This window comes from Aethalodelphis obliquidens, unplaced genomic scaffold (assembly GCF_003676395.1).
Source record: "Aethalodelphis obliquidens isolate GAN/ISIS:26980383/991018 unplaced genomic scaffold, ASM367639v1 scaffold10, whole genome shotgun sequence".
In the NCBI taxonomy this organism is placed as follows: domain Eukaryota; kingdom Metazoa; phylum Chordata; class Mammalia; order Artiodactyla; family Delphinidae; genus Aethalodelphis; species Aethalodelphis obliquidens.
Genome location: NW_020837954.1, coordinates 40361261 through 40376575, shown reverse-complemented (window position 1 = coordinate 40376575; position 15315 = coordinate 40361261). Strand labels below are relative to the sequence as shown.

Here is a 15315-nt window from a genome sequence, read left to right as displayed (position 1 = left end):
TCTCAATTAATCCTCAGAATAAAGACTCTGAAGGGGATCAGAATATTCCACCCCAAAATGTGACACTGGCATAAGGATTATTGTGAGCTAAAGGCAATTAAGAAACAGACACAGGAAAAAAAAACGTCCTCCCCTATCAGGCTTAAAAAGCACAGCATAAATTTCCCTTTTTAAAGCTAGCATGAATTTCCATTTGTAAAGGTACCATAAAGAGGACCTCAACCCTGGGAGTTGACTCTTATCAAATCAGATGACACCAACTTAAATCTGCATAACAAACCTTACTAAAATAACCTTTATATTCCGTTAGTTCCCCCCACATAATTACCTTCCCAGAATTTACAGCCCCTAAAAGCCTCTTTTCCTTTGTCTTGTCTGGATTCCACAATTTATCATTCAGTCTCTCTGCTTCTTTGGTCTTCAGTTCTTTTCTTTGAAGGTCTCCATATGCATAAGTAATAAACCATTTCTCCTGTTAGTCTGTCTTTTGTCAGTTTAATTTACAGGGCCCCAGACAATGAACCTAAGAGGAAAAAGGTTTTTCCTCCCCTAAAGCCTTCTGAATCAGGCACAAGTACAACCCCCCTACAAGTACAACATTCCTTATTCTGCAGATAACTAATCAGATTTTCACAGGTAAACTTGCCCAGAGTCACACACAAGTCAAGAAGGGTCAAGAAGGCATTTCAGCACAAGTCTGACTCCATAGTCTGAGTACTTCATCGGCGCAAGGTTTGTAACTATAATGTCTATCAGTAAGAGCCCACAAAAAAGCAAGACAAAGCCATGAGCAAATTCATCTGTTCATATTTATATCTTTGTAAATAAAGTGAATCAAGAACCCTCCACCCATAATTAAACACACTTACAGCCAAAAGAGGATAAATGGAATTGTTTTGAATCTCAAATTCTCTCAGGTTACAGGAGGTAACTAGATTAGAACAGTCTCTGGGATGAAACTCACAAGTAAGGCTAAGGTTTAACAAGTAAATGATTAAAAAGTGCAAACTGATAACATGCACCTACCTTGTGCCATATTAAGCAGTGAGATACTAAAATAAAAAGACATAGCCCCTACCCTTAAGGAGCTTACAATTTACAGGTTCAAAGTTCTTCACTTTAATTCAAGTACAATTTAAACACTAAATTAAAGATGGTTTTCCCAAAAAAAAGATCTTAATCTTACCAAAAAGACAGTGTTAAACAAGGTAAGTCTTAAGGCAGGCTAAAATACAAAGTAGAAGAATCCAAGGGCTTTGGAGTCAAACTGAATTCAAATACCTGCTATCAGTTACAATAGGACTCTGGATAAAATAATCTCTCTGAGCCTCTGTTCAGTCACAAAGTTGTTAATGTTTAAAACTATATACAGGGCTTCCCGGGTAGTACAGTGGTTAAGAATCCACCTGCCAATGCAGGGGACACGGATTCGAGCCCTGGTCCAGGAAGATCCCACGTGCCGTGGAGCAACTAAGACCATGCACTGCAACTACTGAAGCCCGCGCGCCTAGAGCCCTTGCTCCACAACAAGAGAAGCCACTGCCATGAGAAGCCCACACAGCTCAACGAAGAGTAGCCCCTGCTCGCCGCAACTAGAGAAAGCCTGCGTGCAGCAATGAAGACCCAATGCAGCCAAAAATAAATAAATAAAATAAATTTATTTAAAAAACAACTATATACAAAGGATATAGCATACTGCATGACACATTAAGAGATGGGGCAAGGGATACAGTTCTGGGTAGGAGTTAGGGGAAAGCAAAAAGTACTGTAATTTAGCCAAATGCACTACTACTCTCACTATAAAATTTAAGTATAAAAGGGTAAGATGTAAAGTATAAAAGGATAAGACATAAAAGGAACACTATCCCTTTAGATGCCTAAAAGAACCATCAAATTTCCTTTCATAAACTCTTAGGTATCTACTGATTACTCTTAAGTGAATCATTATTTTGAAAAACACCTGCAGCTTATTTGTATAGTTCTCAGACAAATCACTTGGATCAGAGGTTTAACTCTGGGGTTCATGATCTAATTTCCATGAATTCCCTGATATGCACAACAGTGTGTGTGTTTTGGGGGACAGGGCCAAACGACCATAAGACTCACAAAAGATTAACAGACAGTTAAGTTTACATGTTCAGTATTTATAAAGTAGAGTTTTCAATGTGAGGCAATTTGAAGAAACTCAATAGTTTACGCTAAAAGAGTATGGCATTATCTAGTAAGTTGACCATTCCCCTATGCTATCATCCAGCAATTTCACTCCTAATTATATACTTTGAACAGTGATGTCAATAGAACTTTCTGCAATAATGGAAATATTCTATATCTGCATGGTGCAATAATAACATAGCCACTGGCCATATATGGTTATGAAGCACTTGAAATGTGGCTAGTGTAACTGAAGAGCTGAATTTTTAATTTTAGTTAATTTAAATTTAAATAGTCATGATTGGGATTGACATATATACACTAATATGTAGAAAATAGATAACTAATAAGAACCTGCTGTATAAAAAAATAAATGAAATTCAAAGACAAATAAATAAATAGTCATGTGGCTAATGGCTACCATACTAGAGAGCACAGCCCTAGAGAAACACATGTACATATTAACCTTGATAGACTAAACGTGCAAGGACATTCATGGTAACATTACTCATAATAACCAAAAGCTAGAAACAACTCACCAACAGTAATACAGTAAATAAACTGTGATATATTATTTTTTTAAATAAACTTATAATTCTGTAACATTATAAGTACAATCCTACAATTTATTTGCATATTATTTGAGCAATTCTCTGACTCTGCCCGTTTCAAACAACTATTAAATTCTCTTAATCCAATCTAATCTCTAAGGGACTGTCCATACTTATTTCAAAGCCAGACCTCTGAGGGCAGTGACTTTATCTAATACTTCTCTATATCCTGCCCAAAGTCTTCACATTGTAAGTATTCAGTATTTACCTATAATTTTCTGAATAAACTAGTCAGGAAATCTGAGGCAGACAAAAGTGCGCAAAAGTGAACGATGATTACTTGTAGAACAAAGGAAAACCAACTCCTTATACATAAATATCATACAGATAATATAACCAATGTAAAGCAGAATTTTTAAAATCTGCTTAAAAACAGCAAACTTTTCTTTCATATTAAGTATAATACAATTATATTCTAAGCTGTAACTGTATTTAAATAATAATATAAAGTTTTCTTAGTAAAATTTGATAAGACTTTGCAACAGCTTCTGTTTAAGCTTTAGGGGGAAAATGGAGAACGTGGGACAAGAAAACTAGATTTCTGGGAGTCCAGATGCAGGTGATAACAGAGCTAACAAACCAGGCAATGGTGCAATGAAAAGAGTACTAGAAAGATTATGCATCTGGTATGTGAGATCCAACCCTAGTCCTGCCACCAACTACTGGCGCAAAATTATTTCAACATCCACCTGTGTGGCATCTCTGCCTCTGATCTGTGAAGGAGCACAAAATTTTTTTTTGGAGGGGAGTTAAAAATCTCGAATCCAGCTTTATCTTGACAGTAATTCAGAAAGAAAGAAAAACAACTTTCTGACGCTTCCCTTATGTCCCAAACATTACACAAAAATGAGTACCTAAATATGGGTACTTTTTAAGTACAACCAAATCCTAGCAGAGCACCTAGTTCAGTTCACTCACAGGAGGCAGTCAATTAACTTAAATGAATGCAGTCTTAAAGGCACTTCTGAAGCACACAAAATACAGAAAACCTACTTCTTAGGTCAAATCAAAGTAATGCATTTTAAGTGACATTATCAAACATTTTTTGTGACAATGTAAAATCTTCAAAACATGAAATTATATTTCAACACAAATTCTCAATTTTTTTCATGTGAAGTTTCTGATACTATTGTGAAACCAAACAGTTATAACTTATATGGCCAAAAAGCATAATTCAAAAGACAATTTAGCTATAAACACAACTATAATTTCTAATATTTGGAATAACTAATTAGATATACTACACACTGTAAAATAATATAAAATGGTGGGGTGGTGGGAGCAAATATTTATTGAGTATCTACTATGTGTCAGAATATTTTGCTCAGTGCCTTCCATACCCTATTTTTAACCTTTTAAATCATCTTCCGAGGTGGCCACATGTTAAAGATAAGGAAAGTGAGGGCTTGGCTGGGAATTAGAGCATGGAATAACCTCCCAACTCAGCTGACCCTAAGGGTCTTTCTGCTACATTACTATAATGATTTTCATTTCTCCTGCTAACTTTTTGCCCAAAACCAAAGTAGGCAAACTAAGCCCACAGGCCAAATCAAGGCATACCCTGATTTTAATAAACAAAGTTTTACTGGAACACAGTCACATTCGTTTGGCCATCTTTGCACTGTAACAGCAGAGTTGAGGACCTGCAACAGAAATTATATGATCTGCAAAGCTTAAAATATTCACTATCTTGCCCTTTAAAGAAATCTGTCAACCCCTGCCTTAAAGGATCAATACTGCCAAGAACCTCAGAGGCCTCAAGACTTCGATGTTTAGGGTCTTTGAGACAACTAATAACTTAAGAAGGAACTTTAAAATTATGTGGGAGAAATTGCTTGAATTTTTATAGTGATTAAATCATATGATAAGCCCAAATTTATAAAAATGATAAAATTAAACAGCTTGACTATGAAGTTACTGAAACCTTCTTCTTTTTTTTTTTTTTTAGCCGCGCTGCACAGCATGCGGGATTTCAGTTCCCCGATCAGGGATCGAACCTGTGCCCCCGGCAGTGGAAGCACAGAGTCCTAACCGCTGGACCACCAGGGAACTCCCCATGAAACCTTATTCTTAATAATTAAACTGTCTTCTGTAGTCTGAACTGATGGAGGAAAAATTTCACAATTCAACATACTAAAGAATATTTAATAAGCATGTAACTTTTTACTATGTACCCACATTTTTCATGAAAGAGTATCTTCAGTACAGCAAAACAGAGCCTGGCTTTTTCTTATAAGCACTTTATTTTATATTTCACTTCACACTTTTTAATACGTTCACTTAATTCATTATACTTGGACCAAGCCAAACATTTATGTGATCACTCAAGGGTCTATTATTGATCTTCCGGTGTTGAGGAAGGAGCCTGTTTTTTTCCTGTGGTTGTTTTCATTCCAAGTAAAAAAAATCTCCTAATTAAATCATTTTATCTTCATTCAAAATATACTTACTATCCAAATACATTTAAACAACTTGCCTAAATTAAGCCAGCATGAGGAATGCTTGATTACAGTGTCACAAATAATATTTCCTTTCTCCATTTAGTAATTTTAAAGAAGAGTCCTCCAGTGGTACAGTGTATAAACTCCAGTATAGACAGATCAAGAAAACTTAAGTCCTACCAACATGTAAAATTTACACAACTGTTAATGAATACCTTGATTTATCTGACTTTATAAACACTTTGGTTCACAAAATCTTATGTTCAGTTTCCTTGTTTATTTTTAAGAAAAATGTTAATGTCAAAGAAAAATAATCCAAAATGATTTAGTTTGTAACAACGCTGGAGTTATTCCCAGAAACATGCAAGGCTGCATCAACATTTAAAAATTAATCAGTGTAATTCACCATATTAACAGATTAAAGAAAAAAAATTCAAATGGTCACCTCAATAGATGCAGAAAAGCATCTGACAAAATTCAACATCCATTCATAATTAAAAAAAAAAAAACCCAAACCCTCAGCAACCTCAGAACAGAAGAAAACTTCCTTAACCTGATTTAGAGAATCTACAAAATGACCTATATCTAACATTATATTTTAAAGGTGAAAGACTGAATGCTTTAAGATTGTGAACAAGGCAAGGATGTTCCCTTTCAACACTCCTAATCAATATCTCACTGGAACTCCTAGACTGCAAAGTCAAGAAAAAGAAAAGACATACATATTAGAAAGAAACATTTCTCTATTCATAGATGACACGACTATCTCCAGAAACATTACTCTATTCATAGATGACATGACTATATCCTTAGACAAATGCCAAGAAATATACAGGAAAAAGCTCCTAAAAGTTATAAATGAGTTTAGTAAAAACGCAGGATACAAAGTCAACATACAAAAATCAATTATACTAGCAATGATCAATTGGAAACCCAAGTTTTTAAAAATGATCATTTACAATAGGACTAAAAAACTGAAATGCTTAGGTATACATCTAATATTTGCAGGATCTACATGTTGAAAACTATAAAACATTCATGAAAGAAATCAAAGACTTAAACAAATGGAGAGAAATACCATGTTCATAGATTGGAAAACTGCCTTGTTAAGATGTCAATTATCAAGTTAATCTATAGATTTAATACAGTCTCAATCAAAATCCTAGCAGAATTTTTTTTGATATATCAACAAGCTGATTCTAAAATTTAAGTAAAAGAACTAAAAGAGCTAAAACAGTTTTGAAGGAAAAACAAGTTGGAGAACTCACATTACCTGATTTCAGGCCTTAATTTTAAAGCTGTATTAATCAAGACACTATGATATTGGCAAAAAAATAGATCAATGGAACACAGGAGTCTAGAAATAGACCCACACAAATGTAGTCAAATGGTTTTTGACCAAGAGACAAAGGCAATTCAATGGAGAAGAATAGTCTTTTCAACAAATGGTCATGGAACAACTGAATAAACGAAACTCAACCTAAACCTTTCTTTATACAAAAATTAACTCAGGACTTCCCTGGTGGCACAGTGGTTAAGAATCCGCCTGCCAATGCAGGGGACATGGGTTTGAGGCCTGGTCCAGGAAGATCCCACATGCCACGGAGCAACAAAGCCTGTGGGCCACAACTACTGAGCCTACGCTCTAGAGTCCAAGAGCCACAAATACTGAGTCCGCATGCCTAGAACCCGTGCTCCTCAACAAGAGAAGCCACCGCAATGAGAAGCCCACACACCACAACCAAGAGTAGCCCCTGCTCGCCGCAACTAGGGAAAGCCTGCGCACAACAACGAAGACCCAACGCAGCCAAAAATAAAAAGAAGAAAATTTAATTTAAAAATGGGAAAAGATTTGGAATTTGGACACTTCACCAAAGAAGATATACAGATAGCAAATAAGCAAAGAAGAGATGATCATCATCATTATTCATGAGAAAAATGCAAATAAAAACCCCAATGAAATACTGCTATATACCTATTAGAGTGACTAAAATTAAAAAGGTTGATCATACCAAGTGTTGATGAGGATGTAAAGTAACTGGAACACTCATACATTGCCAGTGGGACTACAATTCAGCCTCTTTGGAAAACCAGTTTTACAGTGTATAGTTTCCTATGCTGCTTTAACAAATTACCACACATTTAGTGGCTTAAAACAACGTAAATTTATTATTCTCAGGTTCTGTAGGTTAAATATCTGACACAGGTCTCTCTGGGCTAAAATCAAGTTGCTGGCAGAGCTACAGTCTTTTCTGGGAGTTCTAAAGGTTAATCCATTTCCTGGCCTTTTCCTGCTTTTAGAGACCACCACATTCCTTAGCTTGTGCCCCAAATTCTCCAACCTCAAAACTAAGAACGCTGCATTTCTGTCCCTGCTTTCATTGTTACATCTTTCTGACTCTATCTTCTCTTTCCCCTTCAAGGACCGTCAGGATACACCAGCACAGCATCTGGATAATCCCAGGATAAACTCCCTATTTTAAAGTCAGTTGATTAATTCCATCTGCAACTTTCATTCACCTTTGCCATGTAACCTAATTTATTCACAGGTTCTAGGGATTAGAACATCTTTGTGGGCCATTATTCGGCCCACCACAGTTTTTTTTTTTAAATAAACATACACTTCCCAGAAATTTCACTTGAAGGTGCTTATCCAAGAGAAATGAAGGCTTATGTTCACGTAAAAACCTGTTGGCAAAGATTTATAGCAGCTTTATTCATAGTCCAAACAAACAAACAAAAAACTCAAATGTCTTTCAACTGGTGGATGGATAAATAAATTGTGATACATCCGTACAATGGAATACTACATTCAGCAATACAACAGAAGGAACTGCTGATACACTCAACAACATGGACGGCCACTCAGATGTATTACGCTAAATGAAAGAAGCCAGACTCAAAAGGCTAAACACTGTATGATTCCATTACCTGATATTCTAGAAAAGACAAACTACAGGGAAAGACAACATCAGACGCCAGGGGTTAAGGGTGGGGGAAGAGCTGACTACAAAAGAGCAGCTCAAGGAAATTGCAGGTGCTGGAACTGTTGTGTATCTTGACTTTGGTAGTTGCACAGCTCTATGCATTTGTCAAGACAACTGTACAACAAAAAGAGTTAATTTCACTTCACGTAAATTAAAAATAAAGTTAAAACCTCTGTGAAAGAAGGAAAATAATTATATCATTTGTCACCCATCAGATTGGCACAAATTTAAAAATCTGACAATGCCAATCTGACAATTCCAAGTTTGGACAAGGATGACTCATATACTGTTGGCAGGTATGTAAATTGTTACAACTTTAGAGGATAATTTGGCTGCAGCTAGTAAAGTTGAAAATGCACATCAACCTATGGTCCAGCAATTCATTCTAGGGAAAACTTCACAAATGTGCTCAAGGGGATATGCACAGGGATGTTCATTAAACATTGTTTGAAATATTGAAAAACTAAAAACAACCCTTCAGTCAGGGAATGAATTAATTGTGGTTAGTGGTTATTTAAAAAAGAAAAGGAAAGAAAATGCAAGATGGAAAAAAAAAATCAAAGAAGGGTAACTTATTGGTTTGTTTATTTAACAACAGTATATAGTCAAAAGAACACTGTACTTGGAATCTGAAGGCAAGCATATTAGCACTTAGTTCCAACTCTGCCACTAACTAGTCTGTCTATAAACCTCACCTTCCTTTTCCTGGAAAATGAAGAGGTTAGACTATACAAAGACTAAGATTATTTCCAACTCAACAAGAACACTGATACAAAAAAATGGACCAACTTTCTTGGCATGTCTGTGATGAGCTTTTTAATCATATAATAATAATTTAGAAAGACCATACAAACTCCTAAACTCACCCTACTGACTTGGGTAACCCTCATATCCTTTCACATTTTAACATTCTAAACAAGTTAATATTAATGAGTCCACCTTGTCAAGTTCAGATCAGTCTGGCCAAAAGTCATTGAAGTACATGGTAAGACTTACTTGATTTTGTTTTAACAAAGATAAAATGACAAATTGCTTTCCGTATTTTTTGCCTGTTTCACCTAGAGTTCCTACATTATAATTTAATAGCTTTCACCTGCTACAATAGTATAAACAGCCTTTTAAAACTTATAGGGACTTCCTAGTGGCACAGCGGTTAAGAATCCGCCTGCCAATGCAGGGGACATGGGTTCCAGCCCTGGTCTGGGAAGATCCCACATGAGCAGAGAAACTAAGTAAGCCCGTGCGCCACAACTACTGAGCCTGCGCTCTAGAGCCCGCGTGCCACAACTACTGAGCCCGCAAGCCACAACCACTGAGCCCGCAAGCCACAACCACTGAAGCCTGCACGCCTAGAGCCCGTGCTCCTCAACATGAGAAGCCACCGCAATGAGAAGCCCGCACACCGCAACGAAGAGTAGCCCCCGCTCGCTGCAACTAGAGAAAGCCTGCTCTCGGCAACGAAGACCCAACGCAGCAATTAAAAAAAAAAAAAAAAATTGTAATATGCCAAGTCCACAGGAATCTAGTAAAAAATCAGTAGTTCATAATCCAAAGAGCTTATTTAACAATTTCATTATCCCAGTACTAATACTTCAAAGACACCAATAACCAACATGCCATTTGTTCCTATTGCAGAATTTATTACGTTATTAATTTCCGGTATAATCCAAAGGCATAATTAGAATACTATCATTAACATATACACTTTAAAAAAAACAGAAATATTAACTCCTTTCACCTTGTCATTAAAATCAAACTTTCAAAATTCTTGTGCTACAGGCTTTCCAAATCTAAATTCTCACAATCCTAAACGAGTATGGAGACAAAACACACACTATGTACTACTAGAAACCTTCTGGCTATCAGATTTTAATTTCAGCGCCAAATGCCAAGAAAAACCTTTCGACCGAAACCTAAATTCGAACACCTTACCGTATGTCAATCAACTAAACAGAGGTGAGTTATTATCACTAGGAAGTTACATAATTTGCACCAAAGATTGTTTAAAGCCTCTCATTAAAATCAGCTTAAAACAATTTACAGGCTTCAAAGCTCACCTTGCAAACTTAGAGTAAATTATCAGAAACCATGAAGAAGATTAGGTTCTTCTTGAAAATGGTTACGAGGAAGCAAGTTGTTTATTTGTTTAAAGAATGCAGCGAGCAGCCGAATACCAGCAGCTGAGTCGGGCAGAGAAACGCCAACTACATTCCGTCCTCTAAAGAAAAGTGTTCTTCGCCTCGCCGATCTCCCGGACCCTGCCTGGAGGGAGTCAGGAGAGTCGCGAACTCGGGAGCGCGGGCGCAGAGAGAAGGCGCCTCCCTGCACCTCGGGCCGGCCGGGCAGGAGCCCCCGCCGAGGTGAGTCGTTCACCAAGCCAGAGGGAGCGGGCACCGCCAGACAGCGTTCCTCCGAGGGACAAAGGTTGGGCTCACGCCCTCCGCTGCCGGCCCGGCGCCGGCTGCCTGCAGCAGCCCGGGGTCCCGCCCGGGCCCGGCGCGTGGGGGAGGGGGTGAGCCCGGCTGCCCCTCCCCCGGCCGCTCGCTGGGACCTGTTGATTAAGACCTCCGCACCGAGCCGCTGCCGGTCCGCCTCTTACCTCCGCGCCACGGCGGCCGCCGCTTCTCCCGCCCTGGCCTCTCCCAAACACTGCAGAAACGACAGTTCCCCCGCGGCACTTAAAACACCGGATAAAGAATCCAGAAACTCGCGATTCCCCACCTCACAATCCTTAGTCCCCGCCCCCGCCCCACCGCCAGTCGCCGCCGTCGCCGCAGCCACCCCCGCCGCCCCCAGCGACTCCACCTCGAGACCGCGCACGCGCTCCCGGCGCTGTTAGGCAGAGAGCCTGGCGCGGTTCGCCCAATCCCGAGCCGGCGCGGAGAAAGGGCCCGCTCATTGGTCCGCTCCGCAGCTCCGGGGGCCGGATCGCACACGCACTCGTGCGCCTCAAGTGGAAAAAGCGAAGTTCTTCGCGCTCAGTCGCTGGGGGACAGCTTTCGGCTTGAGTCTGCGGGCCAGGTTGTGGGAGGACGTGAGGTTTCCTTAAGACGCAATGGGCGGGTTAACGCTCTTGCAGACCTTTCTTCTCTCCCTGAATGTCTGTCAGCTCCTGAAGAAAATCTGATTCCTCTTGAGGCGACTCCTCGTGTCCTGTGAAACACATCACACAATATAACATTTGTGTAAAAAAGAACCACGACATACCTGAACACCTGGATGTGTGTAGTGTCCCACAAAAGAGTTCTCTGCTACCACGGAAGACGCCACAAAGCTAGTACGTAGGACCGAGTTCTGAAAACCAGACAGGAAGGTGCCAAGGGCCACAGCTGTTTCACAAAACTCAAGTCCCTGGCTCAACCCACATCCAACGCAAGGAAATCCAGATAAACAGTCTTCAGGATTCCCTAGAAACAGCCATATCCAAAAAGGAAAAAAAAAAAAGGTTTGCGTGTGTGTGAAGAGAGACCTAGTTCATTTTCTAAGTTCTTTAAATGCATAAAATAAGTAATAATTCAAGAAATTTCCTTTGGTTCCTCAATGAATTTTTTTCCCCTTTAGCTCGGGGTTTCTCAACCTCAGCGCTATTGGCATTTGGACCAAATAATTCTTTCTTTGGGGACTGTCCTGTGCAATTTAGGATGTGTAGCAGCACCCCTGCTCTCTTACCCACTAGATACCAGCAGCACCACTACCCCCATTTGTGACCCTCAAAAATGCCTCTAAACGTTGCCAAAGATCTTCTGGGGGATAAACACTTCCATTTGAGAACCACTGATCTAGCTGTTCAAAGAAACGGCCTCCTTATAAAGTAGTCTCTCTACCCATCCCTTCCAATTGCCTGGCCTCAAGCAGTTTTGCAAAAGACCCCACCCAAATGAACCCTCCAGCTACCTAGCCTTGCTTCCCCAGCTGCTTGGACTCCTCTGTCACAGAGCCCCATCCTAATAAAATGCTGACAACTCTCTGAGATAGCAGCTACTGACCTCAAAATATGTGGAAATTCCTTTGTGAAATGCTATACAAATGTTAATTATTATCTTTACTTTCTAAAGGTATTTTCATCTTAAAAAAGGGTAGAACCTATGGCAAATAAAAAGTTTATTCTCTGGTAAATAGAGCCATTCCCGGAATCCCCAAATCACTCAAATTACTGGTCTCGTGTGCAAAAAATGAAGGATAGCTGGAAGGTATAGAAACTGGAGGCAAGGTGATTGGATTTGAGTTTCAGCTTTGAAATTAACTAGTTCTGTGATATGGGTGCGTGACAAGTTTCCTGGGCCTAAATTTTCTCATGTGTAAATTAACAAGTTAACTACTTTTTCTTTTTTCTAGTTTTAAGATTCTGGAAGTCTCTGCTTGTGTAATCTAACATGGATAGCATAGGGAGTTAAGAAAATATAATATTCATCCCAAAATAGAATGAAATGGGCAATCTGTGGTTTAAACCCTCCTGTCAGAAGGCACTTTACCCACTGAATCACCCTGGCAAATTTATAACTAAATATAAATTAGTTTACATGAATAAATATAGTCATGAATAATGAAAGTCAAACTGTAAAATCAAGTGAATGGTGCAGAGTAACCATAGTAAATACCCTTCCTCCTTCCTCATCTTGGCATCTGTTCAGTCTATCATCTGACAACAGCTTCTATTACATGTTGATGTAATAAAATGTTGTGCTGTTTATTTCATTAAAGGCTTGGGGGAAATATATTAATATTGCATTTCAGATATTTTCAGCAGGTCTGAAATCTCAGTTTTCAAGATTCATTAACGGTTATACGTGAAATTCTTAACTAAGGCTATTATATCCCTTTGGTCTTATCACCTCTGTGTACTAGTGAAATCTGAGTTTTCGTAACTGAATTAATAGCCTAATCACCTTATAATTGTATGAACCAGATGATCAGAAATAATGTAAATTAAAAGAAGAATACTCACTGATTCAGATATGAGAAGTTATGAAACAACAAATTAGTAGGTACATTAATTATTAAACAAATATCTAAAATTTTTATCAATGCAAAAAAAAAACCAGAAAGCAAACCAACAAACCATGAACTTTTCTAATTTAATTGGGTTTAGTTATTATTATTTTGATATTTTATAGTACTTCTTAACCTTTCATAAACCTACCTAAAAATATTATGTCCCTAAGCTAAGAACACTATGCAGTTGTTGCCATGTGGAATGGGAGGTCCCACTGTCTGCAGTTAGCATCAGTATCATTCAGTATAGGTCAGTAGCATTCAACTCAATTGACTTTACTAAATATTCACTCATTAATTTAAAAAATGTATACTGAGTACTTCCTATGTGCTTAGAACTGGGCTATAGGGAATCAAAACATGTGAGAGCTCCTGTCCTGGACTATAAAAAGGTGAGGAAAGGGAAAAGTAAGGCAAGTTCATATAGGTAAGATACAAGGGAAAATATGGTAAATGAAAATAAGGTGCTCTGTGGACTTAGAGAAAGGTAGTCTTATACTAAGAGAAACTTTACTAACTTCTAATGACAGGGGGGTAGAGAGAGGGACAGAGAGTAAACTACAATGAAAATACCCACAGTAACAGGAAAACCGAGATCTTACACATGGCTTTAGAAAGATAGATATAAAATTTTTAATCAATTTGAATGACTGAGTACAGTCCACAGAGACAAACATGGGCTCATATGGGAACAGCAAGTAGTCTACAATAACTTCAGGGTAGGATATTCAATATATAGGATATTAGTCATTTATCACACTTTTATTTGTACCATTCTTAGCTGGTCCTTTGCTATGCTGAAGATGTATATATAAATAAAACATGACCCAGGAAAATTTTTATCTTGGAGAGAGGTAGTAGGCAAATTTGGAGCTTGGAAATTTTTCTAATGAAGGGAAGTCCAAGACTGAATGCCAAGAGAAAGGAAATCAAATTTGTTCTCCTTGAAAAAGGGCTATAAAGTGACCCACATCTTTTTCCTCACCAAGCTCCAATCAAATCTCTATTTTGTTAGTGTGTTAATCTCACCTGTCACTTTGATTCATATCCATATGTGAATACCTGTCTGAGACTGAGTCTGGAGTGGTACCTGTGCTGAACTCCAAAGAGCTGAACTCTAATGCCTCTTCTAGCCTCTCTTGCACTCACTCTGATTGAGATTTAACTCCACCACTGAGTCAAAACAGCCTTTCTCAAGAGCAACTTTCCTAAATGCAAAGGGCAATGCTCAGTCCTCATCTTCCTTGACCTGCCAGCAGCGTTTGACACTGTTGAGCATTTTCTCCATTTTATCCTCTGGGCTCCCGAAGTACCACTCTAGCTTCTTGTCCTACCCACTGCATCCTCCTGTTCAGTCTCCTTCGCTGGTTCTTTTTTATATCCCCCTGAATGCTAAAAGTTGGGGTGTCCCAGGGCTCTCACATGGAATATTTTACTTCTCTGTCTGCCTGGGTTTGAACAAACAGCCCTAACATTTACTAGCTGTTTAATCAGAAGAAAGTTACTTAATTTCTCTAAGACTCAATTTCCTCATCTATAAATTGAGAATAATAAAATTAGCTACCTCCAGTGGTTATAGGGACTAAATGAAATGTATACGTAAAGTGCTTAGAACAGTGCCCGACACTGTATGCATTAACTACTTGTCCTTATTCTTTTTTTTTTTCATTCAGTCACCAAAATCATTTATTATAATGATATATTTAATCATTTGGCTTAGTTTTGTTAAATTTTTTCTTAATTTAATTTATTTTTTATACAACAAGTTCTTATTAGTTACCTATTTTATACATATTAGTGTATATATGTCAATTCCAATCTCCCAATTCATCCCACAACCACCAGTATCCCCGTCACATTCCCCCCTTGGTGTCCATACGTTTGTTCTCTATATCTCTGTCTCTATTTCTGCCTTGCAAACTGGTTCATCTGTACCATTTATCTAGGTTCCACATATATGCATTAATATACGATATTTGTTTTTCTCTTTCTGACTGACTTCACTCTTTAGGACAGTCTCTAGATCCATCCATGTCTCTAAAAATGACCAAATTTCATTCATTTTTATGGCTGAGTAATATTCCATTGTATATATATATATATATATATATATATATATATATATATATATAT

General features: G+C 38.2%; 1 protein-coding gene across 6 annotated transcripts in view; it reads right to left on the bottom strand.

The window, feature by feature from the left end:
* PALS1 (protein associated with LIN7 1, MAGUK p55 family member) overlaps window positions 1-10900 on the bottom strand; it is a 102642-nt gene extending 91742 nt beyond the window's left edge. For 2 of the 6 annotated variants that reach the window (XM_027111547.1, XM_027111551.1), the window contains exon 1: window positions 10790-10895. The gene's annotated coding sequence lies outside the window, so the exon portion shown is untranslated. Of the gene's footprint in view, window positions 1-10247; window positions 10370-10789 lie in introns of those variants that run through there. The other 4 variants (XM_027111548.1, XM_027111552.1, XM_027111549.1 and 1 more) reach the window with 3 other exon arrangements.
* Window positions 10901-15315: the final 4415 nt, after the last annotated feature.